The sequence below is a fragment of the Zalophus californianus genome, chromosome 2, assembly GCF_009762305.2.
Source record: "Zalophus californianus isolate mZalCal1 chromosome 2, mZalCal1.pri.v2, whole genome shotgun sequence".
Lineage (NCBI taxonomy): Eukaryota > Metazoa > Chordata > Mammalia > Carnivora > Otariidae > Zalophus > Zalophus californianus.
In genome coordinates this window covers 100,753,302-100,772,331 of record NC_045596.1, presented here as the reverse complement: position 1 = coordinate 100,772,331, position 19,030 = coordinate 100,753,302, and positions in this window count along the sequence as shown.

Genomic DNA, 19,030 nt, shown 5'->3' with positions numbered 1-19,030 from the left:
GACCCCAAAACAACTATCAGTGATAGAAATTAATATCAGTATAGGGCTTTCGCATTTCACCCTTTCTTCAGTTCTAGCGGGGTAGACTAGACAGTATTATTGTTATTTTATACAGATGAGGAAGTTGAGATTTAGCCAGAAAGCTGCAAAGGCAGAGTTTGTAGCATTTTCAGTGGAGAAACACTGGAATGAATGGGCGTAGTGGAGAGGAGGGAAGAGAAGAAACTTGAGATGGTGAGGTGGGGTATTATTGCGGGCTGAAAGGTGAAATCTCATAGACTTGAGAAGTTGACAGGAATTGGGAATATTGGCACTTCGTAACTAACGGTGTTATAATCACCACTAGTTGAAACAAAATTTGTTGTTTATTTTTTCAGTCTCCCCAGTTATTTTAAGTCGATAAACTTATTTTTATGGACATAGAGGAACCCGATGCTTGCGCCGCCAACCACTCAGCTTTTTTTTTTTTTTAGAGAGGCAGTATCAAGTAGTTAAAAGCAGGAACTCCAAAGTTCTGTGACCCTGGCCAAGTTAGCTTATGTGCTTCACTTTACTCATCTGCAAAGTAGGAGTGATAAGCCTATTTATTATGAGGGATGAAAACGAGTTAATACATGTAAAATGCTTAGCACAGTGTCTGGAATGAGTAAGTACTATGTGTTTGCATATTACTTTGTTAACATTTGTTTCTGAGGTGATAGTCACCGTAACTCCTTTTCAGGCTCCATTCCCCTACTTTTGTCTTTTTTTTTTTTTTCCCTACCAGTGATACAGTGTAGTCTGTTTGTACTACTTGCAATCCATGTACTCAATAAATTACATTTTGTGTGTGTGTGTGTGAGGGCCTTCTGTGTGGCAAGAATAATTCCAAGTGCAGGAGAAAAGGGGTGGACAAAATCCTGTTCCTCAAGGAACTCATATTCCCTTTGGAAGAGACAAACAATAAAAACTTAAACACACACAAAAAAAACCCCAAGTTCACATATTGAATGCTATCTGAGAATGGGGTTGCTATTTCAATAGGGATAGTTGCAGAAAGAGGTTGTTCTGTAGAGGTGGCATTTGAGTTAAGTAAATTCTCAGTGATGAGAAGGAGCAGCCATGATATCATCTGGAAGAAAGGAAGTGTTTCAAGCAGAAGGAGCAACATGAGCCAAGAATGAGATAGGATGAGCTTAAGTGGCCTGGAGACAGAAATTGTGAAGGAGGAAAGTGGACAGAAACTATGTCCACATGCTCAGTTAATTGATTTTCAAAATAGGCAAGGGGATTATAGAGTATAGGCCATTCAAGTTCTTTAACAATATAGGTTATTTTATAGTACAACTTCACAACAGAACTCCTGGCTGACTTCATCATTTAAATCCTTGTGTTCTTTTAGTGGGCATTTACGAATTTCTCTTTTTGTCAGAAATGAAATGTTGGCCTTTATTGAAGTAGTTTATCCTTTCCTGGGGGGCAGTTTGGTAGTGGAAAAAGAATGTTTGGCTTCAGATAAACTTCAGTTCTAATGGACTTTGAGTGAACTAAGTAATCTTTGTGAACTTCAGCTTCTGTATCTTAGTTTGGAAAGAATAATTACTTCGTGTTAAGTTGAAAGAATCTAACACAGGGTTTTGGACAGGATAGCTATTCAATTGGTTTCCTTCCTTTTTTGACTTGCCAAAGGGTTCCCTTGAAATCACTCAGATTTGCCATGTCAGATTGCTGTTCTGAGATTGCTGCTTGATTATTTTGCCTTTGCTTTTCTCCACTTAGGTAGATTTTCCACTGTTCTTTCCTACTTCCACTATTATGTTATTATAATTTTAACACTGCAGCATCTGCCTTTTATTGGAGTTAGTCCAAAGATGTATAACCCATCTCCACCCACATCCACATACCATCACAAAATATATTTACTTCATAATCTTATTTTTAGTAAGAAACCTTTGAAACACCCAAGGGACCTTGGCTTCATGTTTTCAGGGGAAAAATTTTTTTGAAGTTTGAAAAGAGGTTCAAATAATATTGTACATCCTGCTCTTTAAAAAGAATCAATTTGAATCAGCATATTAACCTGGATTGTCTGTCTAAATATAACCTGGTTTTCAACAAAATATTTGAGTATACATCTTTTTTTCCCCTCTTTATTGGGCATCTGTTGCTTTGTCTGACCAGCATCCTTCTATTTTTTGGAGAAATGTCCTTTCCTGATCCCACATTATTCTGGTATTAATGTTTATAGGAGGCAGGGTATGACCAGGCCCTACTAATCATGGAACTCCATCCCTCTCTCCTCATTGCCTGTTCACCCAGGCAGGGCTAAAAAGAGTCGCTTCATCAGTCTTGACATGTGAACTCTAGGAAAGAGTAGGTCTTTCCTTCTCTAAGATTATGAACTCTAACCACAATGCAAGTCTGGAACTATTAGGGGCCATCTTGCTACCACAGGGAGAGAATGTGTTTGAAAATGAAGTCAGACAGAGGCCAGTAAACTGAGAAATAAAGGAGAGAAGTGGAGCCCTTATGTAGAAATAGTTTGCACCAGTTCTTGGGTTTCCCAGTTGGTGAACCAGTACATTTGAATTGGTCTCTGGTTAAGTGTATCCAGAAGAATCCTGACTAAATACATTTCAACTAGGTTATAAAGATCCATGTCTTACTAACCTTTATAGCACCTACTGAAACTGGTGTACCTTGTGAGTAAATGAATGAGTGAATGGTCTGTTACAGCACATCTGGTAAAAGAAATTAATAGGTGGATGAATAAATGAACAAATGGAATCTTACAATTTTGTTTACCATATAATATGTCTGCTGTACAATTTGTCTCTATAGAAATTGATTTTCCAGAAATTATCCTGGAAGAAAATAATGCAAAATGTTAAGGTGTTTATCTCTGGGTGGTGGGATTCTGGGAATTTTTTTTTCTTTTTTGAACTTTCTTCTTTATGAATTTCCCAAATCTTCTGTGAGGCATATAATAGCTTTTATCATCAGAAAAAGTAAAATAAAAATGAGTTTTCCTTTTCTTGTTCTGAAACATTTAACTATTTAAAGAGATTTTGGCTTTCAACTACATTTTATTTTTTTTAATATTTTATTTATTTATTTGACAGAGGGAGACACAGCAAGAGAGGGAACACAAGCAGGGGGAGTGGGAGAGGGAGAAGCAGGCTTCCCGCCGAGCAGGGAGCCTGATGCGGGGCTCGATCCCAGGACCCTGAGATCATGACCTGAGCTGAAGGCAGACGCTTAACCACTAAGCCACCCAGGTGCCCCTCAACTATATTTTAACAAAGACATTTGTTTTGTTGTTGTTTTTCAAGACTCAAACTGGAAACTACATAGTTAATATGTGAAAGGATTTTATGCATTGACAACTGTTGTGGTCTGAATGTTTGTGTCACCCCGCAAATTCATATGTTGAAATTCTAACCCCCAAAAGTGATCATGTTAGGAGGTAGGGGTCTTTGGAAGGGGAGGATGGAGTCCTCATGAGTGGAATTAGTACTCTTATAAAAAAGATCCCACAGAGCTCCCTGGCCCCTTTCACCACATGAGGATACCATAAGAAGTCTCTGACTCAGAGAGACCCCTCACCCAATCATGCCAGGACCCTGATTTCAGTCTTCCAGCCTCCAGAATGGTGAGAAATAAATTTCTATTGTTTATAAGCCATCCAGTCTGTGGTATTTTGGTTATAGCAGCCCAAACAGACTAAGACAAAAGTGACTGAACACTAATAAGTCATATGTAGTGTGTATTACCCTTCCATATTTTTCTTCCATATTATAAATTTTATTTTATTTTTTTTAAGATTTGTATTTATTTATTTATTTGTCAGAGAGAGCACAAGCAGGGGGAGTGGCAGGCAGAGGGAGAAGCAGACTTCCCACTGAACAGGGAGGCCAATGTGGGACTCGATCCCAGGACCCTGGGATCATGACCTGAGCTGAAGGCAGCGCTTAACCGACTGAGCCACCCAGGCGTCCCCTTCCATATTATAAATTTTAAAAACCTAGATTATCAAGTTCATCTCTAGTTTCTATGGACTAGTTAAAAGAACTTCCTTTTCTTTTTCATCATTTGCTATGATCAAATATCTATATATGAATGCTTATATTATTATTAAGCTTTTTCTTTATGTTTAGAGGAATAAAAAATTATTATCTTCAGCTTATAAATACAACAAAATGAGGGGGAAAGAGAAGCAGGGGACATTTTGATTTACACTGCTCTCAGATAGTTGTAACATGTGGGTAATCCTGGACTCAAAGAAAATCAGGCAAATTCTCAGGTTCCACCCCAGAATTACTGAAGCAGAAACTCTGCAAAATGGGCCCTACCATCTGTGTTTAAAAAACTCCTCCAGATGATTTTTATACACACTAAAGTTAGAGAAGCCCCGATCTAAATTTCTTAGAGAAAGAGATACACCTGGTCTTGTCCATAGCTCTGGGATTCCCAGTCTGTTTTAGCAAAATGTACTTGCAGATGTCATCCACTGCTCTTCCCCAGGGGACACTGCTAACTGAGGGCTTACTGATTTCTGGAGGGAAGTGGAGGCAGAAAAGGAATTATGGAGCTCCTAATATGTGCTAGGCAGTGTGATTGGTGCTTGTACTTCTGTACAGTGATTTCCAACTTGATCTTCACTGATTTTACAGAAGGAGAGTTTTCAATTACAATCCAAACCTGAGCTATATTTCAACAGCATGGATTTTTATTATTTTATTTTATTTTTTAGCAGCATGGATTTTTTAAAGTTAATAGACACATGTTTAAGAGCACAGTGAAATTGAGTGGAAAATACAGAGTTCCTATATACCCTTCCTTCCCCAACCCCACTACATACGTGCAGCTTCCCTCACCACCAACATCCCCAATCAGTATGATACATTTGTTACAGCTGATGAACCAACATGGACACATCATTATCCCCAAAGTCCATAGTTTACATTAGGGTTTACTCTTGGTGGTATATGTTTTATGGGTTTGGACAAATGTATAATGACATATATTTGCTATTAGTGTGTCATACAAAATAGTTTCACTGCCCTAAATATTACCTGTGCTCCACCTGTTCATCCCTCCCTCTCCCCTAGCCCATGACAACCACTGCTCTTTTTACTGCCTCTACAGTTTTGCCTTTTCCAGAATGTCGTATATATATATATATATATTGGAATTATAAAGTATGTTGCCTTTTCAGATTGGCTTCTTTGACTTAGCAATATGCATTTAAGTTTCTTCCATGTCTTTTTGTGGCTTGATAACTAATTTCTTTTTATCACTGAATAATATTTCATTGTATGGATATACCATAATTTCTCTATTCATTCACCTATTGAAGGACATCTTGGTCGCTTCCAAGTTTTGACAATTATGAATAAAGCTGCTGTAAACATTCACATGCAAATTTTTGTGTGGACATCAGTTTTCAACTCATTTGGGTAAATACCAAAGCACACAATTGCTGGATCATATGGTAAGAATATGTTCAGCATTATAAGAAATCTGTCAGACTGACTGTATTCCAGAGTGACTATACCATTTTGCATTCCAACCAACAATGAATGATTGTTGCTCCACATCTGCACCACTTGCTCTTTTCAGTGTTTGGGATTTTGACCATTCTAATAGGTGTATGGTAGTATCTTGTTATTTTAATTTGTGATTCCTTAATGGCATATGATATTAACTTATGTTGAGGAAATATATATGCTTATTTGCCATTTACAAATCTTTGGTGAGGTGTCCAGATCTTTTTCCCTTATTTTTTTATTTTTTTTAAAAGATTTTATTTATTTGACAGAGAGAGACAGTGAGAGAGGGAACACAATAAGGGGGAATGGGAGAGGGAGAGGCAGGCTCCCTATGGAGCAGGGAGCCCGATGCGGGGCTTGATCCCAGGACCCTGGGATCATGACCTGAGCCGAAGACAGACACTTAACAACTGAACCACCCAGGCGCCCCATCTTTTTCCCTTTTTAAATTGAGTTTTACATTTTCTTATTCTTGAGTTTTAAGAGTTCTTTGTAGAAAAAAAACTTTAAAGAATTCTTTGTATATTTTGGATTGTTGGGTTTAGCCAGCAAGCCCCGACACGACAAACAAAAAGATTACTCCAGATACCTTAGTAGGAGAAAGGAGAGGGGACCAGATGTTCTAGTGGCAAAAGGCCCTGAGCCAAGCTCTGCCTCCACTTTTATTGTGAACATTATCAATACATCAAGGGAATAAAAAAAACAAGGAGTGTGAAACTTTAATAATCAGGACAGTAACAAAGGGAGTATCCTGTGATTAGAACAAGCTATGCTCATGTCACATATGCAGGCAGGGAGTACGTAACCACCAGGGATAAATGTTTCTCCTAAGAATTTATTCCCTAGATAAGTGCACTGATCCGCAACAAGGATCCGGCTGTTTTCAGCCCAGAAACTGCAAAGGAGGCCCAGTTTTCTGGACACTCCTTCTTTGCTTTTCAATTAGTCTCACCCAGAGAGGCATATATTTATTAAATCTTATCTAGCCAGGAATTATGAATTCTCACATTGGATGATAAATGTGTTTTCCACTGTTTTCTCTCAGTCTGTGGCTTGTCTTCTCATTCTATCGACAGTGTCTTTCACATAGCAGAAGGTTTTAATTCTAATGAGAGTCCAACTTGTCAATGTTTCTTTTTTGGTTTGTGTCCTTGGCATTGTATCTAAAAAGTCATCATCTCCAAACCCAAGGTCATCTAGATTGTCTTGTGTGTTCTTAAGTGTTTTCTACTTTTTCCATTAGAGCCCTTAGTGTATGAATTGTAGTTGTTTTAAATTCCTGGTTTGATCATTCCAACATCCTTGCCGTATCTGAGACTGGTTCTGATGTTTGTTCTGTCTCTTCAAACTCTGTTTTTTGTCTAGTAGTATGCCTTGTAACTTATTGTTGAAAACCAGACATCAGGTACTGGATAAAAGGAACTGGCATTCATAGCCCCTTAGTGTTGATAAGGTGTGGGGAACGGGGAACATTCTATAGTCCTATGATTTGGTCTCAGTCTTTTAGTGAGCCTGGGCCCCTAGGCTGTGACATTTTACAAGTGGTTCTCAGTTTCTCACCCCACCTTCCTTAGGTAAGACAGGAAAACTAGTGGGGAATGGAGTTGGATCCTTCTTTTCCCCCAGGTCAGGTGGGCTCTGGTGACATAGTTTCTCTTGAGGGCAGGCCTTATTAAGAAGAACAGAGTGTTCTGGCCCTATGTCAAAATGGCTACCATTCCCCTCCCCTTGCCAGAAGCATGAGAACACTTTTTTCTCCAGTCTTCACTGTGAGAGCCTGGTAGGGCTTCTGTAGGTAAAACTCACAAAAGAGTGGGAGTCATCCTATGAGTGACCCCCAACTGGAATTTTTAACTCTCAGACTTGTCTGCATTGAACTCCAGCAATTAGTCCATTACAGCTTAGGCGACCACAGAGGTTCCTGTAGAGGTTTCTGTATGTGAGTTTCTGTTCTGGTAAGTTGTGGTTCTCCGTATCTGCCTGTCTCCCTCTCCGGATTTTGTGGCAGTGGTTTGTTCTGTGACCTCACTTCTGTGACAGGTCTTAGAAAAGCTGTTGATTTTTAGTTTGTTCAGCTTCTTTCTTTTCATGTGGACAGGAATAACCATTTCCAAGATGACTGTGTGCTAGACCAGAAACTGGAAGTCATGTGAAGTAAAAACTTAAAACAGATTCTTTTATTTAACAAACATGCATATAACACGATGTGCCAGGTCTTGATTTAAGCACTCATAAATATTAATCCTAATAACTAACCTATGAGGTAGGTCAAATTATTATCTCTGTTTTACAGATGGGGGAAACCCAAGACACAGAGAAATTAAGTGATTTGCCTAGGGTCACACAGCTAGTAAATCATAAAACAAGGACTCATTTGCAGGCAGTCTGTCTCAAGAGACTGTATTTATAACCACTACCCTGTGCTGCTTCTTATAAATGGGAATCCATTTCTATGCCAAGTATATGATCTTCACCTTAACACCAAGTTAATTTATTTTCTTTCTCTGTGAGGATCTTAACTTTCCTCTTTCAATTATATTGACATCTACAATTGACCCTTGAATAACACGGGTTTGAACTGTATGGGTCCAATTTTATGTGATTTTTTTCTGATAAATACAATATAGTACTATAAATGTGTTTTCCTAATGTTTTCTTTTCTCTAGCTTATTTTGTTGTAAGAATACAGCATATCATGCACATAACATACAAAATATGTTTAATCGATCATGTTATCGGTAAGGCTTCTGGTCTTCAGTAAGCTATTAGTAGTTAAGGTGGCGCCTGGGTGGCTCAGTCAGTTGGGCGTCTGCCTTTGGCTTGGGTCGTGATCTTGGGGTCCTGGGATCGAGCCCTGTGTCAGGCTCCCTGCTTCTCCTTCTCCCCTCACTGCTCGTGCTTTCTCTCTCAAATAAATGGGTAAAGTCTTTGAAAAAAAAAAAAAAGCTATTAGTAGTTAAGTTTTGGGGGAATCAAAAGTTACATGCAGGTTTTTGACACTGGGGGGGGTCAGCGCCCCTAACCCCAGCATTGTTCAAAGGTCAACTGTGTATAGAGAAGAAAGCTGCTATTATATTACCCAAACTCAATTTCTTATGCTTAGACTTGACATGCAATTAGATGTACAACCATGAAGTAGGGTTCATTAATGCAAAGAGACATGATGAGATCCAACTGTAATCCCAAAGCTTGCATAAGGACAGAAGTAAGATTGTAATTTAGCTTTTATTAATAATCAGTATGAGAACTTCTACGTGCAAAAGTGATGTTGGTTCTTGATTGACTTTTACAGAATATGTCATTTGTACAACCTTTAGCCCTTAAGTCCACAGATGCTGTCCCTGTTTCATTGATCAACTCTTTATTCAAATTAATGACTTAAGGGGAAAAATTTCTACTTTACTTCTTGTTTTCACTTTGTTTACCTCTTCCTAAAGTTGCCCAGGAAGGAAGGCTTAGATTATTTCAGAAGCAGCAGTGTCAGCAGAAGTGGGAGAATACCAGATGATGGTGACTCTCAAAAGAGGTAATAGTGGACAGCCAAAGGGAGAAGGTGGTTTCATGTGGGCATGCCTCTTTAACAAGCAATAAAGTAGGGGTACCTGGGTGGCTCATTCTTAAACATCCTACTTGTCCTACTTTGGCTCAGGTCATGGTCTCATGGTCAGCGGGGAATTTACTTCTCCCTCTTCCTCTGCCTCTCACCCCACTGGTACTCTCTCTTTCTCTCTCTCTCTCTCTCTCTCTCAAATAAATAAATAAATAAAATCTTTTAAAAAATAAGCAATAAAGTATTCTTTTGAGATAGTACTTCGGTGGTAGGCAGCCTCAAAGATGGCCCCCAGGGCTCCCACCTCCTGGTATTCAGGGCCTGCATAATCCTCTCCCTTTGAGTGACTTGCCTCAAACCAGTAGACTCCCTCAACATTGAGAGGATGATACTTTTGTGATTAGATTACAAAATAATGTAACTTCCATCGTCCTAGCAGTTTCACTACCTTGTTGGCTGTGATGAAGCACGTTTCTATGTTAGGGGGGCCCACGTGGCAAGGAAGTAAGGATGTCCTCCAACCAACAGCCATGTAGATACTGAGGCCCACGATTCACAGCCCAAATGGAGTTGAATAATGCCAATGATCACATAAGTGAGCTTGGAAAAAATCCTTCCCAAGCTGAGCTTTCAGGTAAGACCCCTGCCCTGGCTGACGTCTTGATAGAGGCCTTAAGCAGACCCAGCTGAGCTGTGCCTGGATTCCTGACTTACAAACTAGGAGTAATAAACGTTTATTGTTTAAGCTGCTAAGTAGCAATAGACAGCTAATGCAATTTCTAGCACAAACTCTTAGGTAAGCATTACTTCTGGATTTCATATTTCCATTGACCTATTCTCACTTGTTGATAGTGCAAAGAAAATCTCTATTTAACATTTTTTGCAAGCCCTGAGTTTATAAAAATGTTGCTAAAATAATTTATGAAGGAATTTGTGGCATGTAAATGCTAATTCTTTATCACTGAAGTATGCTTTCTTTAGTGACCAGGAAATTTTTGATGATCTTTAAGAGAAGAGGTTAACTGAAAGGAAAGCGTGGTTTGTATCTCAAGAATCTTGCTATAGTTAAGTACTGCTGGACTAGAACTGTAATTTTTATCTCTGGCAATATAAAATGTATGGGAAAATGACTTCTAATGTGCAGATAGGAAAGCCTTGACCGACTTTGCTCTTACTTAAAACAAAAAACTGAGCCTGAATATGTAGTTTGTTGAAAGTCAATGACAAGCAAAAATCCATTCAGCAATGGATTTTTTATTGGATCCAATAATGTTATCTGAAAAGGTGAATGTATATTGGAATCTCTGTTATGAGACTATATCTATAAAAAGAAATACCAGTATCTGTTTATAAACAGGGACTGGAAAAGAAAGCTGAAATTAACAGGGATTATGTATTATGTCTGATGGTGCCATTTTCCTTAATTTTCATTTCTGATATTACTAATAAAATTAGATTATGTAGCAAATAAGAATCTGAAAGAATTCAGTCATTTATATAAATATTTTTTGTGAGCATGCTATGTGCCAGGCTCTATTCCAAGCACTGGAATAATGTAGTAAACAAAGTAGACAAAGTCCCTTGGAGCTTATGTTATAGAGACAGGTAGACAGTAAAATAATCAAAAAACAAGCAGATGAATAATGCCTGGTAATAACAAGCAATACAAAGAACAGTAAAACCAGGTTTGGGGGAGAGAGAGTGGCCAGAAGTTTACCATGCAGATAATATAATCAGGAAAGGGCCTCTCTGATGAGTAGGCATTCAAGGAAACTTGGAAATGTGGGGAATGAATTATTAAGTGGACTTTGGTATTCCAAATGACCAAATGGGCTGTGAGAGGGGTTGCCGGAAACAAATAAATTACTTCTTTGAGGTTCTGTAGCATGTACCATACACAGTGGGACATAGTTTTATGAGAGGGGATTTAAAAAGCCTAGGCTCCAGAGCCAACTTCCTGGTTTAAATTCCAGCTCTGTAACTTATTAGCTGGGTGACCTTGGGCAAATTATAAACCTCTCTAAAAAAAAAAAAAAATGAGGCTAATAATCACAACCTCATAAAGTGTTCATGAGGGTTAAGTAATGTGTGAAAAACACTTAGAACAGGCCTCAGCCCATATGTAGCTATAATAAACATTAGCTACTGTTCTTAATAAATTTCCTCTATTACAATATTTATTCGTTATTAAATAAGGTCAACACATACCGCTCTCTGGAGGTATAATGATCTGCCTTTTATAAGGTGAGGGCTCTATCCTTCAAATTTGCAAGCCCAATTTCCCAAGTAGCTTTCCTGGCCTCTAGGAGAGTTTTAGCACAGGAACGCAGAACTAGCTTCAGATACATTAGGTATACACTGTTAAAACAAAGGTATAAAGAAGTAGGTGTCAAGAGTTTTTTGAAAACATCTAAGAAAGTCACACATTTTCTACAGTGTAATTTTTATAGTGGTTCAGGGCATCAGGCAGCCTTGGGTTTAGATCCCGGCTCTCGGGAGACACATCATCCTACCTCTCTAAACTGGGGTTGTTATAGCTGACACTCTTACAGCATTCATTCTGGACCAGATACTTTTCCAAGATGTTTACATACATTAGCTCGTTTAATCTTCACAATCCCTTTACAAAGTGGTTACTGTTATCCCCATTTTACAAATGAGCAAATTGAGGCAGAGATCAAGTGACTTTCTCAAGGTCACAGAGCCATTTAAGTGACGGAGTCAGGATTTGAATGGATTATGTGTGGCTCCAAGTCTGTGTGCTTAAAAGCCTTATACTCTACTACCTCCATAATAACAGTTTCTACCTCATTGGTAGAACCTATTAAGAGGTTATGTGTAAGCACTCATCACAGTGCAAGACACTAAGTAAGTGCTCAATAAACATTTGTTGAATGACTAATTATGCAAAGTCGTAGTAAATTATATCTTAGTAAATAGACTGCATACTTTATTGTGGCTGAATAATTCAATTATTTTTCACGTTTTTAGATAATCTTGTATTTATTACATCAACTTTACAAGTCCATTATAGTCTAATAACCCTATTGGATTACCTGGCAAAATTTGTTTGTACTGAGCCCATGCTGGCTCCTGATGTTCACCTCTTATGTTTCTAAATGCCCACAGACCATCTGTTTGAGAATATATTTTAGAATTTTGCTTGAAATCAGTGTCAAGCCCATCATTTACATATTTGCCTTCTTTGCATTTTTGGAACTTGGGGAACTTCTAGTTCTTTCAGGATTAAAATCTAGTTCACATTACTGGCATACTTCATTATTGATGAAGACCATTAGAAATTTTCTACGTAGTTTCAATTTTTTTGTTAAAGTAATGGGATGACTGCATTATACTAGAAAAGCATTTGAATCATACAACTAGCAAATCACTTCTATTTCAAACCCATAACTGTATCAGATTGTGGGGCTGATCCAGCATAAAATTAGATTACTCATCTGTTAGAGGAAATTTTCCAACAGGAAAATTTAGGTAGGATATGAGTCATATAATCTGACATTCTTCTGCTATCTAAATAAATCCTATTTCTTTTAACTAAACCATATGTTTTAAAGGAGTAAAGAAAAAATAAAAATGTAAAATTTTTGTACATAGAACCCCTTGACCAATTAGGTATTTTATACATTTGAATTTCTGAGTTATAGTTGGACCTTGGAAATAGGTCAGTCATTTTCTTTGTAGCAAAATTTTCCAACTGCATTTCCTTCTTAATAAATGGTTTCTGGTTACTTAAATTTAGCAAAGAAATTAAGCTATGCATACTTTTGTGTTCTCTGTAGATGGTACTGTCTAAAAGCAAAAGCTAGTAGTAAAAGTTCTGAAATATTGAAATGGATAGTGCATGGTCTCCCTTCTTAAATTTTCTAAAGGTCAATGGCATTGTTAGGAGATGAGAATTAAACTCCAAAACTTAAATTGTATTTTATTTATTTATTTAAGTTGTATTTTATTTCTACAGTCTGCAGTTAAAATGGTAATAAGTTGCTTCCATGGGGAAGTTTTGGTACAACAGTTGGAATCAGAGCTCCACTGACGTGGGTTTGGCCTTGGTCATGGAACCCAAGGTTGCACCTCAATGCCTGTTCTCTTTCCTCCTTTAGTTTGGTTTGCTGAGAGCTGAGGATGAGTTGTAGTGTAACTACAAAGGATGGGGGTGGTAAGAGAAGGAAAACAAGACAGAGCAGACCTTGGTGGATCTAAGACGAATGCTAATCTGTTAGTTGAGAATTGAAAGTCGATGTGAGTGTGTGTATATGCATGTGTCTCTGTGTGTGTTTGTGCATTTAGATTGACTTACACTCCTTATTGTTAAAACCAATGGAAATTGAGTCTTTTGCTTGATTTTTCTGCATCATTTGATATTGTTTGTCTTCTTGAGATGTTTTTTCCTATGATTTTAGTGACCTTCTTGAAATACTTTTTTTTCCCCTCTTGATTTTCATGACTTCTAATTCTCCTGATTCTTCTGCCTTATGTGACGTTCCTTTTTAGTCCCTTTTGGGGATTCCTCTTCCTCAGTTCATCTCTCAATTATCAGTGTTTCATTGAATTCTGTTTCAGAAAATTTCTTCCTTTTTACATTCTCCCTGGTTTTCCACTTCCCTGGTTTCAATTACCAACTATGTGCTGATTACTCCCAAAGGTATTGTGGGATTTCAGACACAAATCCAGACCTCTTCTGAATTTTTCTAGATGTTCTGTGGACATTTCAAATTTACTGTGTCCACAACTGAACCATGATCTCTCTTCCCAAACTTATTTTTCCTTATATTCTCTCTAGTGAGTGGCAGCATCCCAGGAGCCAGTACATGAGGGTGTCATTCTTGACTCGTTTCTTACCACACCCACCCCTTCTCATAGCTCACCAAGTCCAACTGAGGCTACCTACTAAACACCTAATCCATTTGTTTTCTCCAGGCCCATTGTCATGACCATTGTTCAAGTCACTATTGTCTTTTCTCTAAGTTGTTGTTATTGGCCACCAGCTTAGCCTGCCAGTCTTCAGTCTTGCCTTGCTCCACTTCATTTTCCACAGTATGTGTGATGTTTGTAAAACACAAATCCACCATGCTGTTTTACTTACAGCCCTTCTATGACTCCACATTACTTTAAGATAAATTCCAGACTCTACCCCATGGTTTACAATACCTTTTCTAATTTAGTCTCTATTTTCCCAGTCCTATCTGTAAACACTTTTCTTTTTATCTAATCTTCAACTTTATTGAATTATTTTCAATTACTCAAAAGCACCGCATTCTCTCTCACCTCCAAGCATTTGCACTGGGATTCTCTCTGCCTGAAATACATTTTCTATCTGGCCAACTCCTAACCGTTCTTCACGTTTCAGCAAGAAGTCTTTCCTGAAACCCCAGACTGACTGGAGTCCCCACTCTATGCTTCTAGAACATTTATGGCATGCATTTAAAGTGGTCTGTTTGCCTGGCTGTGTCTCTCCTTAAGCTCCACGAGGAGAATCTATTTCATTCACTTTTTTATCCACCGCACCTGGGCCTGAAACATGGCAGATACTTGGTAAGTATTGAATAAATGAGAGAAAAGCAAAACCAGGATCAAAATGGAAGCATATTTACCTGGCACCACAAGCCTATATTGTACTACAGAGCAAGAGTAATCTTCTCAGTCACATTTGCTTTCCTACTGCGTTCCAGGCACCATTCAAAGCAATTTCCAAACATGTGCTTTTCCCAACAACCCTAAGTAGATGAGGATTTTTATGCCTAGATAAATAAAGCAACTTGCCAAAGGTAAGACATTTATTAATTTGATGCTTTCCTCCTCTTTGGTAGGGTGGCTATGAGTGTTCACTATGTCTAACAAAATATATTATTTCATATTTTGCACAAAAGTACCACTAACATGCTTATGACAAACTTCAAGTTTGAGGCTTCAAGTTCTCTAAAACAAATTTTAAAAAATCTTTAAATTAGAAAATATCATTTTAAATAACCATGCATCCTTTTTATGAGAAACCTGTTAAATTATTTTTCAGAACCTTTGCCAACATTATATAAATAATGTAAAATTTCAATGAAACTACCCTCCTTTATTCAAAATAGTTTCAAAGCCTTCTCAAGAAGGACAGATGGTGTTTTCATCATCTACAATAATATGAATGATACCAAAGTCAGTTGAGGTTAGGCAAAGTACCAAGTTTCATAGAGCCAGGCCATTAATTTAAGAGGCATAAAGAAATTTGTTCAGAATTGGGAATCTTTATAGAATCCCAAAAAACCCACAACATATTTAGCCATCCAAATTGTATCTCACAAGATGCTCAGTGCATTTCTATTTTTCTGCAAGAGATTAGTCAATATTTTGGTAATCAGATTTTGAGCAGGCAGTTTGAAGCTCTGCTTTTCACAGAGAAGGTGATCAGGATATATGTTGATGGCATGCTTTTAAATGGCAACACTTTTCTGCTTCATCCTGAAGAAACTATAAGCCAGTTGATTAACTTTGTGTAAAAATTAATCCATGGCAATAGCACTAGAAGGAGTTATATAAAACTTAAACCAGTGAATGTATTTAGAGTGGTGGGATTTTTTCCCCTGAATTTCGTGGAGATGCTGTATGTGCCATAGACAAAAATCAGGGAGAGATACGAGGTCTGTCTAACTCGTGCTGGTGGCAGCCTCAAGCATCTGGCTCATGTCTACCTGAACTCTTAGAAAGCAGCCATGTCACCCTGTGGCTACTCCCCCAGGCTATGATGTCTATTTTGGCTCAAGACTTGTGACACCAGTTAATAAGCTTTATTCTGTCCTAAAGCACAAAACTGTGTTATTTGATTAGCCCAAGCTCTGTAAAAACCCTGTGCTCAGAAGCACATGATTGTGTTGGGTTCTTAAGAGCTTCCAGTGGAGCCCAGGGAGAGAAACCAGGATGCTGGGGGATGCGTTCCCCTCTACCCCTCACTGTGGGTGTCACACGGCTGGGGAAGAAATAAGGGAACAGCTGGAGCGAGGCAGGGCCCTTGGCAGCAGAGCATGGTGTCAGAACCCAATTTGGCAAAGCCGAAAGTCGTTGGCAGTTATATCAGGAGTGCCAGGTCCTTTCCAGCTGCCAAGAGAGAGTGGCTGTGGGTGGGTGGGTGGAACAAAGAGGCAAAGGGAACAACGCAAGCCCATTTCCAAGGGGGAGTGGGAGATACATGACAGAGAAGCTGCCCTCAGAGATGTGACACACTAGTGGCTACTCTGTGTGGGGAGGGAGGCAGTTGTCACAATCTGTATCAAGTGAATTACAGATAAGGTAAGGTTGCCATGCTCGAGGAACTGTGTACTTAAATTAACACAGTGGTAAACTTCTAAGGAAGCACTCTGACTCCACAGAGGAGGTTTAGGAACTAGCACAGGGCTCCTAGCATCTCTATGTCAGCACAGTCTTGGCCCCAAAAAGCAACCCATTAGAACGGCAAGGCTCTTGTGTGACTCCTGAGCCAGAAGAGGGCAGCTTGATTTTCAGAGAAACATGTTGGTAGGACTGCAGGGATCCAGCAAGCTTACCAAAGCAGATTCAGTAGTCCCATTTTGCCACATATGATCGCTTGAAAATGATATGTCTACATATGAATGAGTGATCTCCCGCTAGGAGGAATGAAATATCAGAATTTAGTATATTGACTCCTTATCTTTGGTTCATTCTTACAGACCCTCCATGTAGAACTGCCACTGAGTGTCACGTCTCTGCAGGCACCTTCCTCTTTGCTTTTTTTCCCAGTACTCCTTGGTAATGGGGAGTTGGATCCTTTTGCCTTTTTGTTCTACCCACCCACTTGCAGTCTTTTTTTTTTTTTTTTACTTTTTATTTGGCAGCCCAATAATAAGCAGTGGGTCCAAAAGAAACCAACTACAAAGCCTTGAAACAAATGCTTGTCTAGGTTTTATTTTACTAATCTCACCTCATTCTGCTTGTCCACATCACTGTGATACATAGAGCATTAAATTATACAGCTCTTTTCCATATTCTGCCCTGTAATTGTTATCTATTTCTTTGATCTTTCAATTTAGTCTCTTTTGAAGCAGAAAATAAAAATTCCTTAAAGATGGGGATGCATCTTTTATTATTTGGCATGCTATCTAATGCATAAAGGGTGAACTGTGGACAATACAGTTACAGAGTTAACGCCAGGTGTTTTTAGTTCTTCACTCAGCGCCTGAGACAGGGCATGTACAATTAGACCTTTAAAAACCTTTTGTGATTTATGAGATGATTCTCTATGTGTTTTTGATTGTGAATCTATCTTAAACAAGTTGTTTGACCTCTTTCTTTTTTGTTTTTAATGATAGAGATCCACTTTTTTTTTTTAAGATTTTATTTATTTGTCAGAGAGAGAGAGCACAAGCAGGGGGAGCGGCAGGCAGAAGGAGAAGCAGGCGCCCTGCTGAGTGGAGAGCCTGATGCGGGACTCGATCCCAGGACCCGGGGATCATGACCTGAGCCGAAGGCAGCTGCTTGACCACCTGAGCCACTCAGGTGTCCCTGTTTGACCTCTTTCAACACAGTTTTATTAACATACTTTCCAGATCTAGCTTTTTACGGTATAACAATAAAACCAATCCACCCCCAAATCACTACTTCATGTTTTTTTCTAAAATCTTCTGGAAAAACAACAAAATATATTTGAATGAACAGTACTGATGTCATTAAATTTGAAAATAACTCCAAATGACTCTTTGGACATAGAGTATGCTCATCTTTGAAACCAATTCAGGAAGCTCTACTTGCATCTCTTCACATTGGTGGAAATGAATTCGTGCACTTTGCAGAAAGCACTTTGTTCTAAATTGAAGACTTTATTTTTTTTAAAGATTTATTTTTTTATTTATTTGAGAGAGAGAATGAGATAGAGAGAGAGAACATGAGAGGGGGGAGGGTCAGAAGGAGAAGCCGACTCCCCGCCGAGCAGGGAGCCCAATGCGGGACTCGATCCCGGGACTCCAGGACCATGACCTGAGCCGAAGGCAGTCACTTAACCAACTGAGCCACCCAGGCGCCCTAAATTGAAGACTTTAGTTGGGATCAAATTAGATTATGTATGGGAAATTGCCCTGTTAATTGGTCTATAAATATATGTCATTAGGATGAGTAATGATGATGGTCGTCATGGAACAGCCAAAATACATTTGGGCAGTGAGGAGCTGGGACCTCTCCAGGCATGGCTGACATTCATGAGATAACTAGACAACTAAGTGCCCCCAACCTAGTGCTTCTGAAACTTTAATGTGCATAGGAACCACCTGGAGAAATCGTTAAAATGCTGCTTCTGCTTCAAAAGCCTGGACTCAGGCCTGAGTGTCTTCATTTCTAACAAGCTTCCAGGTGATGCCAACACTGCTGATCCATGGAAAACCCTTTGAGCAGCAAGGTGCTAAGCCTTCACAAAAGTTGCTGATTAGGAAGAAAAAATAAAAAGGAAAGAGGATAAAGCCAAGGACTATATTCTTCGAAGTGCAGCCCATCGATAATGGGCTCCTATTACATAACCTTGGTACCTTGCACCCCTAAACACACACACACACAGAAGTACCTGAACAATTCCAAACACGTTTGAGGTGGGAGGAGGAGGTGTTTGGGATGTAAGAAAATAAGCAGTCTAGGATCCTTTTAAGGATGTTTTTGATCACAATCCCCCTAAAAGCTTCTTGAAAAAAAAAACTATATTTCCACTAAAATATTTTAAATTGACATTTAAAATTTTTTTATCATAAATTTAAATAGCAGCCAAGGATGTTGTTTATGGCATACTACAAATATCTGTATTTTAAAATAAAGCTATTGTATCACTCTTCAGTGGAAACGTAAGATCCACAGTGATTTGAACCCATCATCATCCATTTAAAACATTTATAAACAAGCTCCTTTCTAACAGTAATTTCATGTTTTTGTTTTTTTTAAAGATTTTTAT